Source organism: Merops nubicus, unplaced genomic scaffold (genome assembly GCF_000691845.1).
Source record: "Merops nubicus isolate BGI_N331 unplaced genomic scaffold, ASM69184v1 scaffold7185, whole genome shotgun sequence".
Lineage (NCBI taxonomy): Eukaryota > Metazoa > Chordata > Aves > Coraciiformes > Meropidae > Merops > Merops nubicus.
This window is the reverse complement of record NW_008610184.1, coordinates 18,347-21,464: the sequence shown is the minus strand read 5'-3', so window position 1 is coordinate 21,464 and position 3,118 is coordinate 18,347.

The following is a 3,118-nucleotide window of genomic DNA, read 5'->3' as shown; positions in this document are numbered from 1 at the left end:
ACAGTTGTCTTGTATACAGGGGTTGGAGTCGCTCTTCTGTTCCTCCCTTTGCTTTTGGAGGCTCTTTGGGTTAGAGGGACATTTGCATTTGATGGCTTACCATGATGCATTCATTTCTGCCACCAAACCATCATTCAGTTGCAAACCTTGCAAAAAGGAGCAAGTATATCGGCATGACTTGTGCTTGCAGATGTGCCCACAGTGCCCCAGGTAACAAATGCTCCTTGGCAGCAGCTGAACCCCTTCTTTTCTTACTGCAAAGCCCTGTGCAACTCACAGGCAGCTGGGGCTTTTGGGAGAGCACAGATTTCACCTACCCAAGTATTCGTGTGCTGCAAAGCTGCTTCAAGTAGAGATAGGTCAGGGTGGTGTTAAGGATCTACAAAAGTAGTTCCTGCACCTCTTGCAAGCCAGGCAGAAATAAACTGCAAATGCATGACTCTGCAGGCTCAGAAGCCTGCTAAAAGCAGCCTTAGCCTGCCTGTTGCTTTGCTAAAGAGAGCAGAGGATGTCTTTGTGAGTGCAGAAAGACACAGTCCTTCGGTTGGGGTGGAGCATGATGGGACACAGTTTTGCTTTGTGCATTTCCAGCCACTGGCAGCACTTTCCTGTTCAGGGGAAATGTCCTGAGAGCAGCCGCTCACTTCAGACCTGGCGGCCCTGGTGCCACTCATCTCTGGACCCAGATTCTGCAGTCAGGGGTGATGCCATGCCATGGTGACTCCACATCACACCAACAGCACTGTGCTCCTGTGGAGACTGAGCTGGGCCCTCGAGCCTTGGTTCCTTGGGTAGGAGGTGCTGCAGCACAGCACCCTCACTGGGAAGCACATCGTCGTGGTGAACACATCCCAGCAGGAGTGGCCTGTTAATGCCTTGTTGACAAAACAGAAAGATTAAAAAACCAAAACCAACCAACCAAAATCTCTATAAATAGTTATTTAGGAGTAGTAACAACTCTTCCTCTGCAAAGTCAATTGGAGCTAATTAAAGCATTTGGCATGGTTGAAAGCACCTCTGGTAATCTCTGCAGTATGCCTCACACCACCACAACACAAAGAAGTCATCTCTTTAGCAAGAGCAGGTCCTGCTGCTGAATCTTCATGGTTTCTCACATACAATGTATGTGCTTTTTTTGTCCTGCAAGCTCCCATCTTCTTGATTGCATCTTCTCTTTATAAATGCCCAGGGCCCTTCTTTTGTGTGTTGAAATGATTTGGTTTAGTGTATAGTTAGAAATGTCCCTATCACTCATTAATCCTATTGTAGGAGTAAAGAATGAATCCAACTGTATAAAAGAAACCCTCTCCTTTTTTAATATGTTAGTTTTAGGAATTAAAAGCTCTGGCTGCTGGGTTGGTGTTGGGTTTGATGTGGGTTTTTTTCAATGTATAGTTGCATCCAGCAAAAGCAGCCAATGGGATGCCTGTGGGAGTTCTGTCAGCCAGCCTCTGGGGCCAGGCAGTGCCCCACAAGGTTGAGGGGACAGGGCAGAGCTGCTAGAAGTCACTGCATGTAGTAACCCAACCAGCCAATGCTCCTGCCTGTCCCCTAAATCCCTCTGCAGACCTCCTTTTTCTCATCCCTGTGTCCTTCCCCTCCAAAAGGCCACCATTCACATGTAGTTTGCAGTTAAAACTGGGTTGGTTGAAGGAAGCCAGGCAAGAGGTAGCTGTTGATGTTAGCTCTGATATTGGTATCATCATGTTGCAGTGCTAGAGCTGACTTTATGGATGGATTTAGGTCCAAGCTTTGTATTGCTTTCCCCTTTACTTTCATGAGACAAGTCCAGGTCCTCACTTGCTGGGTTTGCAGAGGCCTCTGAGCAGCTTTGGGCAACCGTTGGACATGGGCATGCGAGACCAACCAGCAGGGTTGTGTAACGCCCAGGCAGAGGCTGGGTTACTTGCTCTGGGGCTGTGTGCAGGAGGGTGATGCAGACAGCACCGGTCCACCTTCAGGTAACCCATCCTATGAGTTGTCCAAAAAAGTATGTACTCATCAGAAGAGAGCAGTGCCTCCTCTCCCCTCTTCCCTTGCTGCTTTTGTTGCCAGGTAACTGGCCAACCCACCTGGCTGCCAGGCCAAACATGTCCTTATCTGGCAGTGGTGAGCTTTCTTCTGCTCTGCCTTGCATCAGTAGCACCCTACTGAACCTGGGGCACGAGCAGTGCCAGCATTGTACCTAGAAGTAGACCCTGGGCATGTCTCTCCTCATCCTTCAAGACCTCCTGGGCCTCTCCAGCTCTACTTTGAATGACAGCTGAAAACAGCTGGGACAGAGAAGAGAACCAGGGCTCCACAGGGCAAGGCATCTGCTCTTCCTGCCAGAAGCAAAAGTCTTCATCCTTTTTCATTGATCATCCAAGGGTGTAGTGTGTTGGAGGGAACTGCCTTGAAGTGGGATTCATCCACGTGAAGGCACCACTTCCCATGGCCTGAATTTCCATTGAACTTGCCCTGCCCCAGCACATCTCTGCCTTGGCCACTGTTTGTTAGGCTGAGAGGCATCTGTTTGATTTTGGTTTTGTAATAAAATAGATAATTTTTGCTCTAGTGTCTTGTGGTGGTTTCTTGTTGAATCGTGATTTCCAGACCTTTTCTCTTGCACGTGACCTTCTACGCAGGACCATAGGAGAGGGAAGGGGACTTCCCTGCTCACAGAGCTGTGTGTCTTTGGTCGAGAGCTGAGGTCCTTGGGTATTTCTCTCCTGTGTCTAAGCCTTCAGGCTGGATTCAAACCTACCCCAGAGTGCTCTGCTGTGGTTTGAGGACAGCTGCCTGAATCTGCCCAGGCTGCTTAGAAAGGCTGTGGAGCTGCAGCAGGAGAGTAGAGGTGAATGCAGAAGTTGGGACCCACAGCCAAGTGTGGTCTTGTAGCACAGTCTCCCTAACCCAGGGGCAGAACGCAGGCACCATACCTCACATCTCATCCCCTTTCACATGGGAGCCTTCATGTGGGGTCCTGAAAAATGATCTTCTAGCTGTTGTCCAAAACCTTTTAATCCTCAGAGGTGGCAAGTAACAAGCTGTGCTGGGCTGCTGCTGCTATTGCACAACATGCTTTCTCCTAGGCTACAGGGAGGTGGTATTCAGCAGAGGCTGCAGCACCAGGACC